This window comes from Diceros bicornis, chromosome 33 (genome assembly GCF_020826845.1).
Source record: "Diceros bicornis minor isolate mBicDic1 chromosome 33, mDicBic1.mat.cur, whole genome shotgun sequence".
Lineage (NCBI taxonomy): Eukaryota > Metazoa > Chordata > Mammalia > Perissodactyla > Rhinocerotidae > Diceros > Diceros bicornis.
This window is the reverse complement of record NC_080772.1, coordinates 34,789,228-34,815,277: the sequence shown is the minus strand read 5'-3', so window position 1 is coordinate 34,815,277 and position 26,050 is coordinate 34,789,228. Positions and strand designations below refer to the sequence as shown.

Sequence of the window (26,050 nt, the reverse complement as noted above, 5' to 3'; positions counted from 1 at the left end):
TCAGTGTTGGACTAATTGGTGGACACAATGATATTTATGAAAATGTCTTATAGACACTAACTTGAACAGATGTTCAGATTCTCTTTTTTATTTTTTTTTTAAGCGCTGAAAGTAGAAACCACATTTCTAGCTTTGTAGTGAGTTGATGCAATGTCTGAATTCTGATTAAATAATCCTGGTTTCTTAGTGTGATCTAGAGTAACCGTATAATTTATCATTCAAAATAGGACACTTTGGTGGAAGGCAAATGCTAACCCGGAATAGCATAAGTCAGAGCTGTCTTAGAAAACCAGAATATATGGGCCCCAGAGGTAGATCGAACAAGAGTTTTAGAGTTAAGCAGATCTAGAATTGCATCACAGCCTTACCTCTGACTCCCTTTATAAGTTTCAACACGTTACACAGGCTGTTTTAGACCCACAATGAGGAGTTATAACACCTAACTCACGGTTGCTTGGGAGGATTTATTCACATGAAAACACATATTTGTCCAATACACAGCCATTTTAGGAGTGGGATCTAAGCAAAGATGGGAGGTGGAAAGAATTATGTTCAATTATTGTAGAAGTTATTGAAAGGGGATATTATAAAACTTTCCTGGGCTAAGCTACTCTAAGGCCATAGCAGTATAGAACTATAGTTACTCAGTGAGTATCGAAGTAACCAGAAGTGGGTCTGAGCACACTGTGGCATAAATAATTGTGCTATCCTTATTTCTTTAACTAAAATCATAATAATTGAAGTGATGGAATCATGAAATATAGTATCCATAGTATTAATATTAGAACAATGAACCTCATAATAGAGAAGTAATTTCTAAGTTTTTAGGTATCAGATTGATTGATTTAAAATGGTAAGTTTTGATAATGAAAGTTTCTTTGGTAGAAGAAATTAAAATTTTTCCCCTCCTTGTAAAATTACAGTCCACTGCTGTATTTACTTGTAGAAACACATTTGGCACTAAACTGCTTTACATTTCAGATTCCTATGGGTAATCACGAGACTGGAATCCTTATGGGACACTCTAGGCTCTTGAGATTGAATAACATTGTTGTTCAATTTTCACCTCAAATACAAATTTCAGGGTGCTGGCAAAAGATTCTAAGATGCTTTCTATACAAAGACTTATTGACATAGTCTTATTATCTGAGACTCAAGCTATTCAGACCCTTTCTCTACTCTTTTAAATCACCTTAATCCAATCAACCTGCTTCTCTTTCCCAGGCTTATCCCATAATTTGACATTCCGCTCCACATCTCCACTACAATTGGCTTAATAGGATACTTACTTTGCTCCCAAAATTGACTTCAGTGATTACTATTATTTCCCCATCTTTCTACTGAAATGTCTATTTTTAACTATCTTTCATAACATAATGTTTTATGAAATTGTCATAATTTTCAGTCGTCATCTTAACTTTTGTCAATTTACATAGTCTGTAACGTATTTCAGATGACAAATTTACATATTCTGTTGCTTATTTTTGGCACTTTAAACTTTTTCAGATGAAATAACGTCAAAACTGCATTTATGACACGGAAAGCATTTGTTTCTAGCTCTAAACTTAACTGCTGCCAAAACTTGGAGTTTGAAGTACACTTCTGTGTTTCAATAAATTTTCCTATTTGCCTGATAATTAGAATTCACTTGATACAATACATATTTTTACCTTCACTGCTTGTGCCTAGAAATAAGAATCTAACATTGTGGTTCCATATATCTTATTAATCATATTATAACTATTAACTATATTAATGATATTAACTATATTAATAATAGTAATAACAACATTTATATTGTGCTTTCCATGTTGCCTGGCACTGTTATAAGTGGATTTAAAAATTCATATATTCCATGATCTGAAAGGATCTGTAACAAAGTTTGGATAAAATGTACGCAATCATTATGTATATTTAAGAAAAGGTTGAATATTAATTAATTACTAAATGGTTTTATAAAAATAATACAAAGGGTGGGGCCGGCCCGGTGGCGCAAGCGGTTAAGTGCGCGCGCTCCGCTGTGGCGGTCCGGGGTTCGCTGGTTCGGATCCCGGGTGTGCACCGACGCACTGCTTGGTAAGCCATGCTGTGGCGGTGTCCCATATAAAGTGGAGGAAGATGGGCACCGATGTTAGCCCAGGGCCGTCTTCCTCAGTAAAAAAAAAGAGGAGGATTGGCGGATGTTAGCTCAGGGCTGATCTCCTCACAAAAAAAAAAATAAATAAAAATAATACAAAGGGTGGGAGATCTTGAAAACAAGATATCACTATAAGGGATTTTAATTTAACAAATATTTACTGGATGAATGCGCACTATGTATTGTCACTATGTTTAAAGGGCTGATGGATGATTTAACACATGGTGCCCTCCATCCAGAAGAACATCCCAACAGAAAAGATTTGGTGATGAATCTTCCTCTAATAGGAAGATGAAACCACCATGTATTTCTTGTATAATTCTTGTTAAGCTATTCCCATATTATTAAAATACATATGTGTTTATATATATAAATACATACGCATTCCAATATTATTAAAATATATATGTGTGTGTATATATAAATAAAAGCTATTCCAATATTATTAAAATACATATGTGTGTATATATAAATACACACACATATACATTCATAATGCAATTATACATTGTATATATATTCAAATAATGTATATAATATTTTTACTAAATTGTTGAACATGTTTATCTTATGATTATAAAACATTAGAATTTAATTCTTTCCTTTCTAACTCATTTGAAATTTACACATTTAAACATTTTTTGAAGAGATTTGTAAGCATCCACTCCATGTATGTAATGTGAATCTAACAAAAAGTTCTAGATTTTTCTTATGTTAATAATTCCCCATGTATGAGAAACATTTAACAGGAGCAGAGAAAAGAAGTCAGAATCCTTGCACAAGAGATTATCAACAAACTAATTTTGGCCTTGCAGTGAGAACCAAACCTCTGGCACCATCTATTGACTGCATGGTTTTACTTTCCAATCAAACCACATGCAAATTAGTACTGAATGAATAAAACATAGACTTTTTTCCCTCATTTTTTGTTAGTGCTGAGTAAAATGAGTGTCTGAGCCATCGACACTGACAGCAGTCGATGCATTCAGATATAGCAGCAAATTTATGCTGCATGCTTGGAATCTGCTGTTGCCTTCTAATCACTAATGAAAACTTGCTTTAATGTGTCTGCAGGAGCCCCCCTCCACAGGTGATATTCATGCTGAAATGTCTAATCAGAGGCCAAAATATTCTTCCCAAGATTAACTGGCTCCGTCGAATGTCTTTTCAAAAAACAAAAAAGCATTTAAACTCTGCTGGAGGACCATTGACACAATCCCTTGTGGTTTTAACTTTGAATGTGGGCTTTAAAAAGACAATTTTGTAAAGAACACCAGTTAGGTGCCATTACTTAGTTAGACACTTTGACACGGACCATTCAATTTAATTCTTCCCCAAATTATAGATGAGGGAAAAGCATAGAAAGATTAAACATCTTGCATGAAGCCCTCATGTTTTTCAGGTTTTTAATTCAAATGTCACTTTTTCACCAAGTCTTTCCCTAGCTATCCCGCCTAAGATTTTTGACACCGTGCCCCTCTACAACATTTCATTTCCCCTTTCACTGTTTAGTAATTACTACTATAATATACTTATATTTTACTAGTGTGTCTTTTTTCGTGTCTCTGTCTCTCCACAAGATATAAGCTGCATGATACAAGAAGTTTTACCTGTTTTCTTCATGACTGCCATCCCAGCACCAGAACAGTGCCTGGCACAGAGCAGATACTCCATAAACATTTGTTAATGAATGAATGAGTGAGTGAGTGAATATCTAGTCAGTGGTGTAACTAGGATTTGAATCTAGGACTCTTGAAATGCTCTTCTACTGCCACGAGCTATGACATTTTAATCCTGTGCCTAACAAAAATGTCTCCAATATCTCATGCTAACTTAAGCCACGCAAGAGAAATTTGTCTTTTCAACTCCCCCTAAATTCACTAGAACAAGGAGGCACTTACAGTGCTCCTCTGTGACCACTCATGTCTCCAAGTTCAATACATTTCTGCTGAATGGCTTCTATGTACTAGGCACACGTAGGAAATGCTCCCTCTCGTTTGTGACTTCAGTATAAGTGTGTAGGTGTCACTGTGTAGATACCTGGATCTTTGACAGCTCTCTATAACGCCCTCTTTCACGATGCAAGGAAGGAGATCCACAGCCCGACATTCCCCTGATAGAACATGGGAAGAGGGGGGACCGGGATGCACCACCCTGTTTTGTCTGACGTAGAGAACATGGGTCTCTGTGCTCCTCTTGCGTCTATTTAGAGCACACATTGCCCTGTGCCTTAAGTATCAGCTTACAATTTTATGCATCCTTTTAACCTAACGCATTCATTCATTTATTTGAGTTTGTTGCCTAAGAGCCTAAGTGACTCATTTATTTGAATAAATAGTGTTTAATGCTGAGGCCTTAAATGAAATATACTTAGAAAAAGGTTCCTTCACTCATCTTTCTTTTTCAGATGGTCCCAGATGCTCATGATGAGAGCGCATGTATCTAGTGAACCATAAGACAAAACAAAAGAGAGATCAAAATTTCCTGTCTTTTTCAATGAACTTAGTAACTAGAAACAAAAATATTAGAAAAATGAAACTGAGAACACAGAAGAGAGGTTTTACAATCTCCACTAGGTTATTTTAAAGAAACCCACACACTTACCCCAGTTTATTTCCAGTAAGAATGCTGTAGAGTTTCTTTCTTTGTGGGTAAAAGGGAAGAACATATCCCTTTGCTAAGAAAGCGGTGGAGTTATATGACAAAGAAGATTCCATCACAGCATCAATTATCAGGGAATGAAGGCAAGAGGGAAATAGTCAGATAGGAAAAAGGTAGTAGAAGAATGGACTTAACCTCTCTCTCATGGTCCAATAGATTCTGTAGAGATAATATATGTACACTTGCACTTGGATGGAGGTCTGGATCCAGGAAGGGGAATCCTGAGGACGGGAAATCTTTATTGTATATACCAGATCATCTAAACGTCGGGGAGGCCTTGGGGAAGTTGCTTAACTCTGCCTCAATTTCTTCATCTTTAAAATAGGATTAATGAGAGGACACCTAGTTCTTAGGGTTGCTGAGGAATTAATGATTTATTATATGTGAGGCAATTATAACAGTCCCAGCACATAGTAAGCACTACATAATGTTAGTACTATGGATTTTAGTAGTAGTGGTGGTAGTATTTACTTCATTGTTTCCCTTTTGCTTGTAATAAATCTTTGGTTTATTGTCTCAGTTGTTGTATTTACTACATTTTTTAAAGGTATAAAGGTATAATGTAAAGGGCTATTTGTTTTAAATTCCGTATTGAGAGGGTTCACTACTTTCCTAGAAGCATGTAAGAGAGGAGAGTGGAAATGCGTGACAGGCTCAAGGGAAAGGTGAATAACAGAGATAAGTTGGGTCCACAAAGTCCTATCACACTTCTATACTGGGAGATTATTTTATCAGCCCAAAATTGGAGATTCTGGGCTACAGTTTTATTATGGACGAACTTCATTAAACTCTTTATGAATACCAACACTATATTGTGCAAAGAGCACAAGGCATGGAGACAGATGCAGGTTTGAAAACCATCTCCCCCAACTGCAATCCTCAGGCAAGTTAGTTCAGCTCTTACAAATATACCCCATCTTCTTATTTCTCTGACCTCTTATCGTACTCTTTTCCCTACATCCACAGTCCGCTGCAGCCCCCTCATTTCTGTTCTTCCGACGTGCCAGACACGCTCACACCTCAGGACCTTCACGCTGTTTCTTCTGCCTGGAAGGTTTCTGCCCCCAAATCCCCATGAATAACTTCCTAATTGCCTTCAAGTCTTTCTTTAATATAACTTTCTCATTAAAATGTCCTCTGTTGACCCTATGGTCTATGTGTTTGGAGGACAATGGTGGCTGCCTGAATTTGAATCTCGTCACTCACTCTCCCCCAAAAACCTATAAAACTAACAAGGAGAGCAAATAAAACCACAGATGATCCACACCTTCAGCAACAGTAGGAAACAGAAAAACAGAAAATGCAGATACCCTCAAATTGCCCATAGAAGAAAAACTTTCCAATAGCTTTTCCATGCCTGCCCTGCAAGCCTGTGGGTGTGGAGAGGGAGAGAGAGGGGAGGCTTAAGAGACTCAGTTAAAAAGAGCAGATGAGGGGCTGGGTCAGTGGCGTAGTGGTTAAGTTCATGCACTTCGCTTTGGTGGCCCGGGGGGTTCACAGGTTCGCATCTCAGGTTCGGATCCCAGGTGCAGACCTCCACACCACTTATCAAGCCATGCTGTGGCAGTGTCCCACATATAAAGTAGAGGAAGATGGGCATGGATGTTAGCCCAGGGCCAATCTTCCTCACCAAAAAAGAGGAGGATTGGCAACAGATGCTAGCTCATGGCTGATCTTCCTCACAGAAAAAAAAAAAAGAGTAAAGGAGTGGCGATGACTTAGATAAAACCCAAATGAAACCATCAGTAGAGAGAGGAAGCTCAATACTCATTGCCAACGTACTGACCACAGGTCAGGACTCAGTGTTCACAGCACTGGGTTAAGTGAAAGCGAGTGGAGCTGGAAGTGGCAACTGTAGGGAGTCATTGCTTGGGGGAAAAAGAAGGAAGCAAGTGAATTAAGATGGGGAGGGACAACTTGTATATATGGCTGTGAAGGAAAAAATGGAAACAAGAGGAGAAAATTAAAGAAACCAAAGAAACAAAAGAGAAAAAAACACACCAACCTCTCCACTCACCACAATGCCATCAAAAACACTATTCATAAAAGAAGCTATACGGAATAGGGCAGAACTAAAACACGTGGGCACTCTCAAAATAGGAAGTATATAGGAACAGAAAAGAGCAGACTACACCCATACAAAACTATGATGAAAAATCAGTGAAAGTGAATCAAAGCATTTCAGCTGATGAAAACTCTCCCCGTAAAACCCACCAAAAAACTGAAGAGAACTGTAACACAACACACCAAATGAACTAAATATCCTCAAATAAGCCCTTGGGAATGATTTTAAAACACTCTGCATTAGAAATACAAAAATTGAGAGCAGAAACGGTTACAAAGAGGAAGAAATAAAATGGGAATTAACTGAACTCAGGAAACAGCTAGAAGAAACAGATTAAATACCACAAATAAAGATTAAATTATAAGATGTCCAAGAGAGAATGGATTCAAGTGAAAATTTTATAAAGGGCCTTGATGAAAGAGAAAATCAACCAGAAGAATGAAAATAATATAAAAAAGGAAAATAGAAGAGGTCAGAAAGTGACTGAAATGGAGGATGGGCAAAGGATGTCCAACATCTGTATGTCTGGAGTCCTTGACTAAGAAAATCAAAACCATAGAATGGAACTAATATTTATTTATTTATTTATTTATTTATTTATTTATTTTTTAATAATTTTATTTATTTATTTTTCCCCCAAAGCCCCACTGGACAGTTGTATGTCATAGCTGCACATCCTTCTAGTTGCTGTATGTGGGACGTGGCCTCAGCATGGCCGGAGAAGCCTGCATCTGTGTGCGCCCGGGATCTGAACGGGGGCCGCCAGCAGCAGAGCGCGCGAACTTAACCGCTAAGCCACGGGGCCAGCCCGGAACTAATATTTAAAACTATAATCCAAGAAAACTTTCTAGAAAATAAAACAAGACCTGAATCTGAACATTGAAAGGGACAAATGAGTATCAGGAAAAACTGAACTAGAACAAGCAATTCCAAAACATATCTGAGCAAAACTAATAGAGTTTAACGAAAAATAAAGCATCCTCAGCACCTCCAGGCAGAGAGATGATAGAGTACAAAGGTACGAAAAGTAGACAATCAGACTTCTCGAAATGAAATATAAAGCAAGGCAGCATGAAGCAGCATTTTCAAGAAACAAAGAAATCTTGACACCAGCTAAGTCCTTCAAGTGTCAAAGCAATAGAAAAAACAATTTTGAGTGTGCAAAAACTCAGAGAATACACGTGCCCTCCTGGAGAAATCTTCTAGAGGATGAGCTTCATTCAATCAAGAGTTGACTGGAGAAATTCTCCCAAAAGGATTGACGGTGACCATTTCATATTTGTTTTTTTTGTGAGGAAGACCAGCCCTGAGCTAACATCTATTGCCAATCCTCCCCCTTTTTTTTCTCCCCTTTTTCTCCCCAAAGCTCCAGTAGATAGTTGTATGTCATAGTTGCACATCCTTCTAGTTGCTGTATGTGGGACATGGCCTCAGCATGGCTGGAGAAGCGGTGCGTCGGTCCACGCCTGGGATCTGAACCCGGGCCACCAGTAGCGGAGCACGCGCACTTAACCGCTAAGCCACAGGCCGGCCCTATATATTTGATTATAAAACTAAGAACTAAGACTAAAAAGTCTTAGTCACAGGGAGAAGACTATATAAACACGATATGTTCTGACAAGTGGAAGAATGAAACAAAGAAAAAACGAGAAGGAGAGAGGAAAGTAGAATTAGTTCATTGCCTATTGCACCTGTATTATGTAGCAGTTGAAAGATACCAATAAAACTGACAGAAGAGATAGTAAACTTTTAAAAGAGAGAGTAAAAGGAGAGTTAAGATCATTGTATAAATATTAAAGCAAAGATAACCACCAGAACAAAAATAGAAACCTTTATAAATACCAAAATATAGTATAAACAAATTAAAGAAACAATATCAAAAACAAAGAGGACATACAAAAAGAGAGGAAAAAGAGTAAAAATAAGATGACCTAATACACACAGTAATTACCACATAAGATACTATGACAGAATTGAGACCCAACATATTACTCATGTCAGTAAACATGACTAATATGTATTTAATAAAAAATAGATTTTCAAAGTGGCTTATAAAGCAGAACCAAACTTGATGTTACATACAGGAGATAAACCCGAAACACAGTGATTTCAAAGGCTAAAAACCAACAGAATGAGTAAAGGTTTACTAGACGAGATTAAACATAAGAATGCAGAGCTTGCAATCCTGGTGCCAAATAAAGTAAAATATAAGCCAAAAACATTAAATGAGGAAAAAAAAAAATGACACTTCATAATGCTAAAATTCCTCTATGATTATTCCAGCAATCTAGATCTTCCTTACACTGCTCTACTTTTTCTTTTTTCCAAAGAATGCATCAATTTCTAATATACAATTTACTCACGTATTATGTCTAATAATTATAGACATATATTATATAGACAATATAGGCAATAATTATTATGTCTAATAATTATAGACATTATTATGTCTAATAATACATGAGTAAACTTATTACTAGAATGTCAGCCCATGAGGACAAGTATTTTAGCTGTTTTTAATTGATGTATACCAAATTTTTAGAATAAAGCCTAGCACATAGTAGATGCTCAATAAATACTTGTTGAATGAATAAATAAACAATCCGTTTTTCTTCCCTGTGAAATGGGAATAATAATGTCCTTGCAGGCTTGATGTGAGAGTAGGAGAAAATGCATAAAAATCTCCTAGTAAAGAGTCACCTGACCCTTGGATGCATTTAATAATAATAATAATAATAATAGTTGCAAATCTAACTCCTGATGTCCTTAAATATGTGGGAATATTGATTTGAAAGAGCAAAACCATCCTAGAGAAAACAAAAACTGAACCGATGGAATCTTATCCCATTGTTCAGATGAAATGCCTGCAATTTGGTGCTCCAGCATTCTCTACAACTTCCTCTCTTCCTTACTGGAAACATCGTTATATTGAGTTGTAGTAAAATTTAAGAAAGGAATAAGCACAGTTTTATTCAAGAGTATTTTAGTTACCATGGAACATACTGTACTTCTATTCCTGCCTTTCATTCACTACCCATCATAAGTTAAAAGAATGGATTAATATACAAGAAAACACATGTGGTAAGCAACCATAAAATATATCAGTGACCAGTATTGAGATACATGGTTCTCCTTTAGCCTCAATTTTCTTCCATTTCCCCATTATCACTGTCTATAAGTCTACGGAAAAGTAAGTATTACAAACATTTCAGGATGTTTAGGTACATTGGTACATTTAGGACGCTCTGGAATGTGGATTAGCCACTCCAATAACATCAAATGAAACAATACTTTGTTTCTCCCATGGTAGACTCATAAACATAGAATTTTGAAACTTGAAGTATAGAAACCTTTATTACTATAATTAAATTTTAACAAGCATATACATAGCTCTATGTATATTTTCTTAAGAGTAAAGTAGTTCGACTATATTCCTATCTTAATTTTCAGATATGACACTAAACTCAAGCTTCACATAGATGAAGACAAGCAATAGCAGAACAGTTAGAAAGTCAAGATAAACAGCCATTCCGTTTGAGTGAAACAGTGAGAAATAAACTGTGAGGGTGTTTTTCTGCGAGGAACATAAGATATTATCTCATCCTTAAATAGATTTGAAGATGCACTTTAATACTGCTATATATTTTTTCTTCTCCTCACATTCCAAAAAAATACACGTCACTCGGGGTGATAGATTTTTATGGCAGTGGAAGGATTTTCTTCCTGAAAAAGAAACCAATCTAAAAAGTAAGTGTGGACTAGCCCTGTTTATCAACAAGATAAACACCTGTAAACGATCCAAGACTCAGTGGGCAGAAAAAAGGCGAGAAACATTTGGATGATGATAAAAGGAAGAAGTGAAATGCTGCTCTTGCGGGAATGTATTACACACCAGCTCGCGAGCCAGACAGATGATACAGTGATGCTGCCCTCCCACAGATCACCCAACTGACAGAGCCAAGATGCACAAGGGGAGAGCTCCCACTGGAGTTTCTTCTAGATATCGTTACTCTTATAAATGAAACATGTATATTTCTTAACTTGTCCTACTTATATCACATCTCTCACAGGAAGGGTTCTTCCGCGATACTGAAACAACTTGCTTGCACATAACAAACTACAAGGAGAAGATTAGCAGACATTCGGTCCTGTCTAAAATGTCCTAAGACTTTGGTCCATGTGACAAGGTCATTGACATTTGGTCCTGTCCAAAGTGTCTGTGAGTATATTTGGTCCACGCTAAAAGGTCCTTGATAGTTGGTCCTGTCCAAAACCATTTGGGATGGGCCAAATATTCTCATGGACGTTTTGGACAGGACCAAATGTCCTGCAAGCCTAAAATGTATTGAATACATATATTCTAGGCATCATAAGAGCCTCATGTTGAATAAGGTCCCTCCTAGATCTATCCTTTCAATGCCATTTTATTATATCTCCTAGACCTAAAGAAATAATGACCCCAAAATCGTTCATATCCAAGGACAAGGTGACATAATTTTACTTTATATGAGAAGAGCTAGAGGTTTTTATGACTTTTATTAAATCTCTCAACAGGGTATATAACTGCTAAAAAGCTGAATATAACATCACTAGCATTGGAGTTTCCACAATACGGGAAGTGATTATTCTATTGTGATTGAAAGACTATATCCAAAAATGCTTTTGAAAAAGTCGTTGTGCATATATAGCGTATCCTGATAAACTTATCCAGGAAAACAAAAGGCCTGAATATTTTGTCATAATAGGACTAGCTCTTCTGTAGAAGATAGCACTTAGAAGGCATGACAGCTACTATAAAAAATTGGAAGAGATGTAAAGCAGAAGATAATTGGATTTCTTAGATCTTCTCCGAGCATAACATAGCAATTAAATATTCTTTCAATTTTTGATTTTGTCTTCAGTAAATATGGATAATAATATAACATACTTCCTAGTAGAATTGTTGTGAGAATTAAATGAGAAAATGTATATAAAGTACTTAGCACATTGCTTAATGTATTATAAATGTTCAACAAACACCACCCTCAGGAAATAGGATGTACACTTCGTAATGGCAGGAATCAGGAACCATAACTATCTCATATACCCTTATACCACCATTATCTCACAAACAGCAGGCCCTCCCTAACTACATGATGAATATAAACACGTAGACTTTCCAGGCTCAGAAACAGAATTGTGAGTGTAATTTACAGGGTAAAGGGCTTCAACTCAATAAACGCAGTGGAACCAACCTAGAGGAACATAGTGGTTTATCATTTCCCCACCATTTGGGTATCAATAGAATGAGTTTGTGAACATTGGAGTGGTTGTCAATTTAACGTGTTGACCTCCCCAACTCCTTGGAGTTCTCTCTCTGTGATACACAGAACTATGGTTTCCCCCTACCTCTTCGAACATTCTTTCTGTTTTTTATTGAATTTCTCCCATTGTTTAAACTTGATCCTAGAAGATTCCCTGCCTTCACACTCTATTCACTCCATCTGGTGATGTGTGTACCTAATTCTATGGTTTCAACTGTAATTTATATGCTGATGACTCCAACAACTGCATCTCAAATTGAGCCCTAGTTGATGAGCTCAACTGTCTAATCAGCTGTCAACTAAACATATCTACTGAAATATGAGTTTGACCGTTGTTAATCTAAAGCTAATATCCTCTTAGTACTGCTAAGCACTTCCCGGAAGCCAGACATATGGCAATCCTCTTCTCATTTTATGCCATAATCCCAACTCCAGGCTCCACAAGGAATACAATCTCAAATTAGACAGAAGGCATTTTGGAATTATTATGCCTGAGTATTGCTATCCCCACTGTTCTTTTTGTTGAATGCATAGCTGAGTTCTGTCTATTATTAATCCAAGTGATGCTTCAATCAACATGGGTCTTGACTGGCTGAATTTCCCCAATATATGGAATATGTCTTTTAATTATCTATAATATCATACTCAGTAAAGTTTTATCCACGTGTGAAAAAAATCCTAAGTAGTTCTAGAATTCTTATTTTGGTCAAGACAGCTTACAAACACACTTTAGAGTGTCCTCAACTTGGAGGCACTGCCATGATCATCATTTCCTGTGTAAGCCCAGTGGTTCTTTGTTATTGTCTGTGGCCCCTTCTAGTTTCTGGACCTGTTTGTTATGGTGATTGCATTCATCTTAGCTGATGCTAAATAGTTTTATAGCCAAAAAGGACTGACTGTTTGTTGAAAGTATGCTCATCCTTGGTGATGTCTACTTTATTTCTACTCAGTAGGAACCCTTCAGAGTCTATTGACATGGGCTGAGTTGGCTGTTCTCCCACTAAAAGGCCCAGCTTGCCGTTCTTATTATTTATTCTGTATCATCCCTAACTGCTGACACTTTATCACGCTGTCATCGAGTCTGTTCCAAGTGATTCCCACCCACTCTTGATTACAATCTATGGTCCCTGGACCCGGAGAGGACTGATGGTTGCCAGTGGAAACCAGATGACTAATATATGAATTTCTTAATTTAATTTTACATATATTACTAAGTCAGTATACTCTGACCTGAGTGCTGAGCCTCTTACAGAGTCAGTCATGGTCTGTATGAGAATTGTTTTCATTAGCATTCAGAGACTTTTCCCTTTTCCTCAGGTCCATGGCTGTGTTCTTGACCACAGAGGCTGCTAGAAATGTGACAACTAGAAAAGTAAAATCTTTACTGCAAATAAACATTTATTTGTTATTATTACCTATTATTATGGATGTCTTGCTTACTGTTGTATCCTCAGTGCCTTGCAAATAGAAAAGGCTAGAAAATTTCGTGGCGAACAAATAAATGTATTAAGCGCACGAGGCTGTGTTAGGAACCTGGAGAATATAAAATTGAGAACATGGAGTGTTTTGGCTCCAATAGCTCACAGTCTCATGGGGCAGACAATCATTTCAAAAATAGCTTTAAAAACTTAAGAAAATGAAAAATACTCGGGAATGGCAGAGAGGGATAGATTTAGTTGAATTGTAATATCTGAAAAGGCTTCATGGAAGATATAGTGGTTCAGCTCGGATTTGAAAAGCAGACATGAAGACCGGGGAAGGGGACGGCCAGCAGACAGAGGATGTTGGTCAAAAGCATGGAGGAAAGAGGCATAAATGAAGAGGAAATATTTAGGGGCAGCACATAAATCTGTGTGATTAGAGCGTGTTATATTATTTATATGTGTACTCTTATTTCAGTTTGGAAATCATGCACAAAAAAAGATCTAATAATGAAACATTCTAACTAATATTAAAGTGAACAGTGTCAGACGGAAGCTCAGTCTCATCTGCAACCCTTACAACTACAGCTACGAGGACGACTGTAATTCACGAGGCATTTTGTTTGGCAGGAACTGTGCTAAGTTATTTACATTCATTATATCATTTGATCATTAGTCAACCCTCCTTATAAGTCCATTTTGAAGACAAGGCTTAAAATAGTTAAGTAACTTGCCCCCAAATCAAAACAATTGTAAATCTTGTAAATTGGCCCCAATCCTGGGGCCAGGATTCAAACCGAGGTTTGACTGATTATCATCTCTGACTCTTTCTATGAGGCCCGGACGCCTCTGTCTTAACAGTGACAATAGGTGAGACGCAGACATACTCATCTGCTCTAATTTGGAATGATGTGACCAGTAAAGTTAGCATTTATGCAAAAATAAGTTGTTTGGTCTTCATGTCCCAAATGTCATATGAAATTTAATCTTTAGTTAGTATTGACTCATAGCTTGTTTTTTAATTCTTTGTTGTTGCTGTTGTTGGTTATTTTCTTGCTTCAAACATGCATGATGCAGTATTGTTCTCTCTTATCCTAAACTAAAAAGAAATAACATTTTTACCAAAAGGAATTTTTTTTTTTTTTTTGTGAGGAGATCAGCCCTGAGCTAACATGCGCCAATCCTCCTCTTTTTTTGCTGAGGAAGACGGCCCTGGGCTAACATCGGTGCCTATCTTCCTCCACTTTATATGGGACGCCGCCACAGCATGGCTTACCAAGCAGTGCGTCGGTGCGCGCCCGGGATCCGAACCAGCGAACCCCGGGCCGCCGCAGCGGAGCGCGCGCACTTAACCGCTTGCGCCACCGGGCCGGCCCCACCAAAAGGAATTTTTATCTATGAAATTAATCAAGATGTTGTTTTGTAAAGTTGCTGTATTTCAGTTAAATGCCAAATAAATTTGAATATGTGATTTTTATTGGAACTGCTATCTTTGGCTCTTTCAAATCGTGCAGCTAAAAATAAAGAACAAGGGGAAGAAAAGAGAGCAAAGCAGATGCAGTTCCCACTGTACTGACCTGAGCTGATAAGCAGTCATCTCCTACGGTCCAAACTCTATCTGGGGGTCAGCAGCTTGTCACCTCATCTAGCTACAAACTTTATTGCTGAAACAGGATATTTTGAAGTAACACAAACATAGTTTACAGTATGTCTCTAGAAGAGTGCATTAAATGGACATTCGCTCAAGACCAAGTCTCTAGAATTCTAAAAACCACAGACAATACTAGGGAAAAAAATGCCCAATTCTATCAGTCGTAGTAAAGAAATTAATTTATGTTAACTCTAAATCTATAGCTCAGCTCTCCAATTTATGGCCAGAAAAAGTGCAACCAATTACAGTTACTATCACAAACATTTGCGAGATAGATATTTAAATTGAAATCTATTCCATTCTGAATGGAAATGTGATACACACAGCATGAAGACATTATAGAGCTGTGCTCTGAAAATAGGATCATATTGAGTCAGTTACTTATTCAAGGCCATCGGAGTGAAGTGTGCGTAGTGGGAACTCAATGCCACTGAGATGAAAATACTGTATATTTCTCTGGGAAATGCTTTCCTTCATTTCCTATTCAAAATAATGCCTGTTTGGAGATATTCATGAGGCTTTCCACAAAACCATCTTTCAAATAGTCTCTGTGCAGCCCTTTACAAAATAATAGCATTTAGCGTTGCTTTCAGCTAGAATAAGTCAAGGTCATACTATACTGGAACATACTGAATGTAAAGTTCGGACAGAAACATGAAGATAATAGTAGACTGTGTGTGTTTGTACATGCATGTGTGTGCACATATACAAGTATGCAGTATGCACATACAGATTTCCCTCGCTGTCCAAAAGTGGAGCATTTCTATGAAAACCTTGGTCAGCCGAAATGGCCTAAAGCAAAGAAGCAATTACCACTAATCTATATGAGAAAAATTTTTGAGCATTCCTAGACCCAAAAAGTAACCTGTCAAAATAAACTGAGATAAAGCACAGATGCTCACAGTCACAGTTCAAAGCCATGGCAGCTGGATGCTGAGATGCTGAGGGTACTTCCCTGGGGAGGAGCTTGGCAGCGCCACTCTCGCTGCTCAGGGTGCATGTGGTCTCTATAACCGCTCACCACTAAACAAGCACTGAATGCTATTTTCCCTTTTTGTCATAAAAGTGAAAATCCTCTTCAAATTTCTTTTGGTTAGCAAAAATAAGTACATACTAGTGTTTGTCTTTCGTAAAAGTGAAGTGGCATAAAGCAAACTTTTGGATAGCAGGGGAAACCTGTATACATATATATATATCTCTCTCTCTCGATAGATAGACATCTCTCTATATATATGTATATATATATGAATATGGATCTTACTAGATTTTCAGTAATCAAAAAAGAAAATCAATTGGACTTTGCTAAAATGCAGAGATGTTACAAAGGCATTTACTAAATTTATCGACCTAGTGACACTATCAGAAAAGGAAATGGGGTGTGGGGCTTGTTAGTGATTTCATGCTGTCCTTTCATGATCACCACTTTTCTTCCAGAATGTTCCTAAAACAAATGTATGCCTTCTAGAATTTTACTTGGGATTAGCATCAAGTTCATCAATCTGTTGCTTATGCAATAATTTTTTTCTTGTGGTAAGAACACATAACATGAGATCTACTCTCTTAACAAATATTGAAGTGTACAATACAGTGTGGTTAACTATAAACACAATGTAGAACAGCTGATCTCTAGAACTTAATCATTTGTATAACTGAAACTTCATCTCGTTGAACAGCAACTCCAATTTTCCCCTTCCCCCAACTGCTGGCAACCACCATGCTACTCTCTACTTCTATGTTTGATTATTCTAGATTCTTCATCTAAGTAGAATTATGCAGTATTTGTCTTTCTGTGACTGCTTATTTCACTTAGCTTAATGTCCTCCAGGTTCATCCATGTTGTCACACATGGCAGGATGTCCTTCTTTTTTAAGGCTGAATAATATTCCATTTACATATGCCGAAATTTCTTTATCCATTTATCCACCAATGGACATTCAGGTTGTTGCCACATCTTGACTATTGTGAATAATGCTGCAGTTGACGTAGGGGTGCAAATATGTCTTTGAGATCCTAATTTCACTTCTTTTGGGTAAATAGCCAGGAGTAGGATTGTTGGATCATATGGTAGTTCTATTCTTAATTTTTAAAGGAACCTCCATATGTTTCCCATAGTGGCTGCACCATTTTACATTCCCACTGATGACGTATAGGGGTTCCAATTTCTCCACATCCTCATCAACAATTATCTTTCATTTGTTTGATAATAGCCACCCTAACAGATGTGAGGTGACATCTCATTGTGGTTTTGGTTTGTGATTTTCCTGATTAGTGCTGTTGAATACTCTTTCATATACCTGTTGGTCATTTGTATGTCTTCTCTGGAGAAGACATTTATTTTTTTCAAGTCCTTTGCCCATTTTTCAATTGGGTTATTATTTTTATTTTTTTTGCTATTGAGTTGAAGGTGTTCCTTATATATTTTTGATATTGACTCTTATCAGATATATGATTCGCAAATACTTTCTCTCATTCTGTAGTTTGCCTTTTCACTCTGTTGATTATTTCCTTTGCTGTGCAGAATCTTTTTAGTTTGATGTAGTCCCACTTGTCTATTTTTGCTGCTGTTGCCTGTGCTTTTGGTGTCATATCCAAGAAATCGTTGCCAAGATGAATGTCACGAAGCTTCTCCTTATGTTTTCTTCTAGGAGTTTTACAATTTCAGGTCTTATGTTTAAGTCTCTGATCCATTTTGAGTTCATTTTTGTGTATGGTATAAGATAATGGTCCAAATTCATTCTTTCGCATGTAGATATCCAGTTTTCCCAACACTATTTGTTGAAGAGACTGACTATTCTTTCCCAATTGTGTGTTCTTGACACTCTTGTTGAAGATGAGTCAATCATATATATGTTGGTTTATTTCTGCACCATTGGTCTATATGTCCGTCTTCCTGCCAGCTGCATTTCTATACCCTACCAATAAATTATCTAAAAAAGAAATTAAGAAAGCAATATGAAGGCCAGCCCCAATGGCCTAGTGGTTAAAGTTTGGCGCACTCTGCTTTGGTGGCCTGGGTTCGGTTCCCAGGTGCGGAACCACACCACTCATCTGTCAGTGGCCATGCTGCGGTGGCAGCTCACATACAAAAATAAAGGAGGAATATGGTCAACAGATGTTAGCTCAGGGCACATCTTCCCCAGCAAGAAAAAAAAAAGGAAGCAATCCCATTTATAATAGTATCAAAAAGAATAAAATACATAGGAATAAACTTATGAAATAGTGAAGGACTTGTACACTGAAAACTACAAAATGTTGATGAAAGAAATTAAAGAAGACACAAATAAATAGAAAGACAATCCATGTTCATGAATTGGAAGATTTAATATTGTTAAAATGTCCATACTGCCCAAAGCAATCTACAGATTCAATGCAATTTCTGTTAAAGTTCTAATGACTTTTTTTTACAGAAATAGAAAAACTAATTCTAAAATTCATTGGGAACCACAAAAAACCCCAAATAGCCAAAATAGTCTTGAAAAAAACCAAGCTGGAGGCATCACACTTCCTTATTTCAAAATATATTAAGCTACAGCAATGAAAACAGTATGCAATCATTTTTCATTTTAGCTCTTGATAATACAAACATTTATGTTTCAGTCTTCTAATACTATGCAAAGTTCCTTGTTTGTTTGTTTTTTTTGAGGAAGATTAGCCCCAAGCTAACATCTATAGCCAATCCTCCTCTTTTTGCTGATGAAGAATGGCCCTGGGCTAACATCCGTGCTCATCTTCCTCTACTTTGTATGTGGGATGCCTGTCACAGCATGGCTTGATAAGCAGTGCGTTGGTCCGTGCCTGGGATCCGAACCTGCGAACCCAGGGACGCCGAAGCAGAACGTGCGAACTTAACCACTACACCACCTGGCCTGCACCCAAAGCCCCTTGGTTTTTAAAAAATCTAATCTCGTGTGTAAGTTTTTCTTCCTGTATTATAGAATTTAATTCCTTGGAAATGCAGATGGACTTATTAAAATATTTACCTTTTTTCTGATAATATTTGCAGTTCTCCTCTCCTTCACAGACATTTATGCAGTGTTTATGCTGCCATAGCCATTGAGCTAGGCACTGGGAATACAGACATTACCACTCTCTTTTAACACTTTCCAGTTTAATAAGGAAACTAGAAGCCAAGAAAACATTTTGGCCTTCAATTTCCTCAACATCAAGTTCTTACACTTTCTCATTTGCAGCTGAGCTTCACTGAGGAACACGTGGAGGTACAAGAGGGATTGTGTCATTCATCTCTGCCGCTTTCAACTTCTAACAAAGTAGTAATGGACGCTCCAATGCTTGGCAGAATATCTAACTCATAAAAGTGTCCCAAAAATTCCTTTAGAACAAATGCTTATTCCTAGCAATCAAACTTACTCATCATAGTTCCTTCTGTTTGAGCTTAGGTCATTTTCTATTTTTTTTTTTTTTTTTTTTTAGGTCATTTTCTTGTTTAAAGATTTTGAAAGTTATGTGGCCTCACCGGCAATAATCATCTATCTGTCCTGGGTTACAAACCCATCCTTTCACATTAGTCGGGTCCCAGTTCTGAGTTCATTGGAAAGCACAGTGTGTAGCTAAGCTGTGTCTAGAATGGCTCCCTTGTTCCTAACCAGTAGAACCTTTGTGGTGTCGAATTTTCAGTTTCCACACTCTTCTACCCATTCTGCATTATATTTTCAATTAAGATCCTACCTTTCCTTTTTTTCTTTTTAAATTTTCTATGCTAATCTCGGCTGGAACAAATTCTAAATGGCATTGTCTGATTCTCCTAAAGTTCCCTTCACTTAGGTGATGTTCTGTTTTGGTGATTAGAATTAAGCTTGGAGTACCCAGTCCTTATCCCTTTTCCCAGGTTCTCAGAGATAGCTCTCTTACAAAGGAAAGTTAAGATGTGTATGACCTTTAAGAGGTCATTTAGCTTTTTTGGACCTCAGTATAATTATTGATAACATTTCTAGATTAAAGGTTCTTTTTTAAAAGTATACAACCTTTTATTTTCACTCCAAAATTCATATTCATTGTAGAACAATTAGACACCTAAAAGGGGGGAAATTATCATACATAATCCCACTAGATAACCACTTTTAACATTGTACTGTATAACCTTTCAAGATTTAGTCTATGAAACTCTGTGTGCATGCACAGACATGCACAAACACACAAACATATGGTCCTATTACATATTACTACACATACTATACATACTGTTCTGCCATACGAGCTTAGTTTTCACTGAGAAATGTATGTAAAACCTTTTTACATCCTACTGACATCATTTTTATTGTTTGCTTAGGTTTGCAATGCATGGATGTTGCAGAATCTGTTTAATGAATCTGCTATTATTGAGGATTATTAGGTTTCATCTACTATTATTATGAACATGTTGCAATGAACATCCTTGTATGCTCTTATTTTCCTAGGATGGGAACTACTTTCCAGAAATAGTGTTTAAGCCTAAGTATATGCACATTCTTGAAGTATTTTCCCCACACTCTCACAATTATTTTCTCTTTAATATTTTCCAACACGGCCGGTAAAATATTGTTCATTTTTATTTCTATCCATTCAACAGAAGTTTATTGAGTATCTACTATTGAGGTACAGGAGATGTAGGGGTGAACAAAATAGACAAAAATTCCTGCCTTCTTAGAGTATACACACTAATAAGGCACGATGGACAATAGTAAAATAAATAAATTACATATTATTAGAAGGTAATTTACGCATAGAGAAAAACTAGGGAAGGGATTGAGAGGATTCAATTTCAATAGCAGGCTAGACTCTTTCTGTAGTCACTTCCAATATATTATATTTCTGAGTCCAGGTCCAGACATAATCAAATGCTCTGCTTTTTGTTGAGCCAATCAGGAATCGAAATAGTTCAGCTGTCTATAATTGCAATTATATTTTATATATATGCCAGCTGTGTCATCTGTTTCAGAAAATTATCTTCTGTATTTCTCTTACTGGCCAGACCACTGAAATGGGATCTTTCAGCATTAATATTTTTGTTTTTCTATTTTTACCAAAATATCCTTCATGTGTATCTCAATCTGAGATGTGGATTCTCACGCAAAATGCTACTTGTCTTTTCCATTGGGCCTCTCTCTCTACCCCTCTCCCCACTGGGGCTTTCTTTAGCAGCACCCTAGCTAGATGATCCTCCCCATCAGCACCCTATCCCCAAACATTTGTCAATAAAATTTCATAATCTCTTTTCACTTTCCATGGTGATTTCTTCAGAATTTAACTGTTTTATGGGCTACACAATAGTACACAAATGCAAAAATAGCCTACAGTTACAAAAATACATTCATTCACTCCTTTAGTGAATATTAATAATCACCTACTATGTAGGATTTAAATGCTGTAGGGAGCAAAAGCACGTTGGTCTACCTTCTAAGGTGCTTCAAGATCAAGAAAAACAAATGCTAACAAATTAACAAGTACTATAAAGAAGATAAACAATAAAGTCTAGCAGAGATCATATGGAATAGGGTAGTCAGAGAGGCTTTTCTAAAGAGGTATTACTTAATTTGAAACTTGAAAGATGAGAAAGAGCCATGGGAAATGCATCCTGGTACATCCTGTGCAGGAAGGAAGTACTCAGTGAGCAGAGAAGATGCATAAAGGCTGGTGGCTGTAGAACGACGAGACGAGGTAAGGGTGACTGGAGATATGGGAGGAGAGGTAAATACCAGTCAAACCATATCAATAGGTAAGCAGTAAGGATTTTATTCTGCATCCAATAGTGAGTCGTTAGAGAGTTTTACACAATGAATGACACTATGTTTACTTATATTTTTATAAGATGACTTGGACTGAGGTTCTAAAGAATGGATTGAAAGAGGGAGAAGAGAGACACGACACCAATTAGGAGGCCAATATGACAGTCTAAGTGGGAAATAACAGAGTGGATCAGCTGATGGCAATGGAAATAGAAAGAAGTTCATTTAGTGATTGTACAATTTGAAATAGGATTGATGGTATGTTAATGGATTGGATTTGGATATGGGCGTTAAAGAGAAAGGGGAATCAGGGATGGGCATCAGGTTTCTGACTTGAACAAGTGAGAAGATGGATGATCATGCCATTACTCAACTTTAGCACTAAGATGTGAGCTTAGAGAAGTCTGAGCTAGAGAGATAAATCTGGTATTTATGGAATAAACTGTGTTTATTGTGTATTATGGAATATGTGTATTATGGAATACAGTGTCAGAAGTAAAGAAGATAGGGAAAAGGAAACTGAGAAAGAGTGGCCTGGAACATAGCAAGAGACCTAGGAGAATACAGTGCTGTAAGAAGAAGGAAATGCCATGTGTATCAGTGAGAGACCCTACGAGATAAAAACTAAAATTTGTCCATTAATTTGTCAACCTGGCCACTATCAGTGAATTCAACGAGACTTCTGTCTAGAGAGCAGTGGGAAGAACCTTGGGTGACAGTGAGGCTAAGAATGCATGTATCACCACTGAGGCTTCCTCCAAACAACGCCTTAACACAAAGATGCCACCTATGAGAGGAATGTCAGGGACCCAGGTTCTGAACAGAAAACTAGAAAAGTATCACAGTCTAGGAGAGGGATCATTCCAAAATGACTGTACCACCTAATGAGAAAAAATGGGATTCTTTGAACTTGGGAGAGCAATGCTAAATTTAAGATTTTAGAAGCCCTTTTTAGGTCATTCAATCCAGCCCAGAAATGACAAGAACCATGAACATGGTTCATGGTTCATGAAGCTTCTATTGATGTAATAATTTAAAAGCATTGTAACATATTTAGGATATCAAATTAAAGATACATTGTTAAAGAACAAGGGTATACCGGGGGTGGTATAAATATGTAAGGTGAAGGGAGGTCATGGTACCAATTTTTATTCTGTCCAGAATCTGTGAGGTCTTTAAGTTTTCCCTGGAATAAGGATTTTCTTGGTCCTTCAGCATCACTTGAAAAAAAGCCTGTGAAAACATAGCAAACTGTAAGGTGCTCACCAACACTACTGAAAGATCAAAGACTAATGATAAGCTTTGGTCATATATATTAAAAATTGGCAAAAACATACATATGATATAACTTGATAATAAGCTTGTGTACAATCATTCACCTATTTTAAATAAATTCAAAACTTGATTCAGACTTACAAAATTTGTATTAAATTAATCACTATGAAACAGCATTCTGTTCTCAGTTATATATTTATGCTTTTTCAGTGTCTCTTTTAATAATTATTAAAATCAATGTTCCTGAATTAATATTTCTCAGCAATCTCAAATTTCATCTGAAATAATCTGTGACTGGTTGTGAACACTCATTGAATCAATTTTCATTTTCCTTGTCAAACGGAACCTGAATTTTCAGAGGAATATTCTAATAGTTTAAATGTCTTTTGTTACATATAGTATTCACCTGGATGGATTTTCTTAAAAGAAAAATCAGTATGAGGAAATGTGAAGAAAGGACTCCATCGTGTGGTCAGAAACTAATAATACAACAGCGGTAGAGAACGGGAGTCAATTTTCTGTGTTTTTTAGACATTCAGAACTTTACTGACAAATCATTCATAGGGTAAAGCCAGGCAGGATTAAGACAATGCAGGCACATAAATGCAGCTGCTGGTGGCGCAGCCTGGAATTCCCACACGCAACTCCATGTCAATATGCTCGACATCAACCTGTTTCCTGCCCTCACGTGTTCTCTTAGTGAACAACAAAAATTCCTTCAGAGAGCTATTTGTAATCCTTGATTCCATGTTCTGACCCTGCAATGTCTCCTTCAGGCACTCCAATTGAGAATTCCCTCCCCACATTCCTCTAAAAGAACTTTTATCAAGGTCGGTAATGATCTCAGTATAGGAGAATACAAACTTAACTCTGATTAGCGTTGGTGACATACCACTGGGCAATTGGGAGACCTATGGAGTAAAATATTTTTTAAAATGCCAATCTGGGGATTTATTAATTTCATAAACACATCCACCCTCACCGCTAGACTTCTTACACGTAGCAAGGAATGTCTTTTACAATTAAATTTGGGTAGTAATCATTATTTCATGTGGTCAGCTAGATCAAAATAATGTTTCATGCTTTTAGACAATATTATAATTTGACCTATTAATTCTTTACCAAGTGAACAGCCCGCTCCCATTGAAGGTTTACAATAAAGTAAAAGAACAAATCTGACAGCATGTCATAGCCGAGAAATGGAACTGAACTAATATTTGACAATGGAATACAGCTTAGAGCAATTTCTTTATTCAGGGCCACAATTAAATTTATGTTGTACCTATCATCATTATTATCATTTATGCATGAGAAATGTGCATATTATAATCATGACTAACTTTTAGTTAGTTGTGTTTTGGATTTTTAAGCATATGTGACGTGTACAATGCCTTAAAGAGAGATATCCCTTACAATTTTACACAGCTATCTCAGAAAGGTGCAGAGTCTATCTAATTCTTACTCTTCAGAACAAGAGTTCAGATCTTACACTAATAAATTAATCTACTAAGAGCTATTTTACATACAGGTAACAACTTGGGATATATATTTCAAATCTTAGGACTGGAGACATGGAGATGTTTATTTTTCAAACTAAAAAGTATTTCTGCTTCCTTTCTCTCATTATTTTCTACATGAGCTTTTCATGATCCATAAGACTTTACCTTGGCAGGGTCTATACACTACATTGGTGCTCTCATTTTTCCATAGGACAATGGAAAATAGGCAGGGAATTGTTTTAGGGCCTGTGAAAGGGACTTCCCTAGAATAATTATACTAATGCCCAGGAGACTCTGTTGAGCGCCTGGACACACTAACCCTAAGGACATTCTTCTTCTCCCCAGGTTTGTTGCTGCCATTTTTCCAGGCAATGATGCCTCACTCTGTAAAGCCTGCTCAGAGTTCAATTGCCCCGATTAGGTTCTAAAATTTTTCAGTACCTGGAACATAATCTGGCCCAGTAAATAATAAATGCTTATATCTGACAGTGAATTCTGAGCTCAAAGAAAAGCACATTTGGGATTTATTCGACACTACCAATAAAGCAAGCACTTCTATATTCTTCCTAGAATAAACTTTGAACAAGCCTTTCACGCTGAAATATAACTTGCGATGAGCTTTTCCCTTGCTTCCCTCTAGGCTGCCATCCACTGCTCTCGCGGCTTTGTGGCGTCAAAACATCTTTCCTCTCCTTCCTGCAACAGCAAAGTTCCCATTTTCACTTTTACGACTTCTGTCTTGAATTATTCCCTCCACAATTTTATTATTGATGCAATAATATCCACTCACTGTGGCTTCTCCTGATTAATTCATGCATTTTAGGTTTTAGCTCAAACATTTAAATTAAATTATTGATTATTAAGAATAATTATGCAGATATAACCTCATGATTAGCAAGTGCTTTGCCAAGGGGTCATAGTAAATTAATTTCACAGAAGAGGGACTTGAAAATGACGGTTAAATTAGCACTGCAAGGATTTAGGAATCCACATGAGGTTGGCATTACACATATTCATAATAGTCATGCCTTAGAGGGTGGGTGTGAATTTAGAACCCCTGCTCTCCAGTCCACTAGCTAGATCCAGAGCAAGACAGACCGACTATATGTCACAGTGATTTCCACAGTGTGGCTCCATGGGCCTGCGGCCTGGGCAGGCACACAGGGCCCCGTGCTAAGAAGGACTGCACTTGATTCAATGCTCTGCAGTTTAGAAATTATTAATTTTTGAACCAGAGGCCCCACGGTTTCATTTTGCACTGGACCCTGCAAATCATGTAGCTGGCTCTGACCAGAAGCATTGACAGCCTGAGAGCT

The 26,050-nt window shown here is 37.1% G+C and overlaps 1 protein-coding gene across 1 annotated transcript in view; it reads right to left on the bottom strand.

Annotated features, from left to right (window-relative positions):
• Positions 1-26,050, bottom strand: part of RALYL (RALY RNA binding protein like) — a 706,869-nt gene that overhangs the window by 236,933 nt on the left and 443,886 nt on the right. The gene's annotated exons all lie outside the window — the stretch shown is intronic.